We start from the raw sequence: 981 nt of genomic DNA on the forward strand, positions 1-981 counted from the left end.
TACTAAAGAATATTAACTAAAAGAAATATTAAAATTTATTTAAATATTTAAAATAAAATTATAAGATAACATAAAATAATTATTTAAATTCATGTTTTTTTCTGTAATTTTTTATCTAAAAGTAATTTTGAATAATGTAATCCAAACAATATTTAGTTTACTATAATTTATTTTGAATAAGAATTACCAAATATAAACCACGTTAATACTAACTCACTTTTGATCAAAATCAATTCTACAAAATCAATTTTATACAAACCTCCATTTACAAACCGTAATCCAAACACACACATAAACGTCCCAAAAAATAAAAAAGACTGATTTTGAACGGAGAATTCACTGCAAGGTACCTCAATGTCTGTGTTATTTGTATTTATATTAGTAGGATACTGTTTCTGCATCCACCGTTATATGTACACATATTGATAAGGGAGATTCTGTGGTGCTGTCTGCCAAAATCACTATAGGATGTGGTCTGTATGTGGCATCATCTCTAAGTAACGCGTGTATGGTATGGCTTGTTAAAGAGAGTAAGAGTAATAGAATACTGTTACGGATTTTTTTTTTAGTTTTTCCATTTTTGATGTTCCGTTTTTTATGTGTTTAATTAAGTGTTAATAGTTCAAATGGCATAGACTCCCCATATTCAATTAAGAGGTTGCGGGTTCGAGTCTCCTATATTTCCAAGTCACCAAAAAAAAAAAGTGTTAATGCAAATTTATGGAAACATATAGGATTTTTATATGATTAATAGTGAGAATTTGTTGATAAGAGATATTTTGCAGTATAATTAATGTATAACACGGTAATTAAAAATTCTTAATTTAAAATTTTAATAAAATATTAACAAATATTTTAATTGGATAGTTGCATTAAGAAAAAATTCAAAATGATATTATTAAAATACGTTAGTATAACCGTTTTAAGATATTAGTAACTACATGTTTAAATAATATTAATATTTTATTCAATTTAAATGAT

This window comes from Arachis ipaensis, chromosome B09 (assembly GCF_000816755.2).
Source record: "Arachis ipaensis cultivar K30076 chromosome B09, Araip1.1, whole genome shotgun sequence".
NCBI lineage: Eukaryota > Viridiplantae > Streptophyta > Magnoliopsida > Fabales > Fabaceae > Arachis > Arachis ipaensis.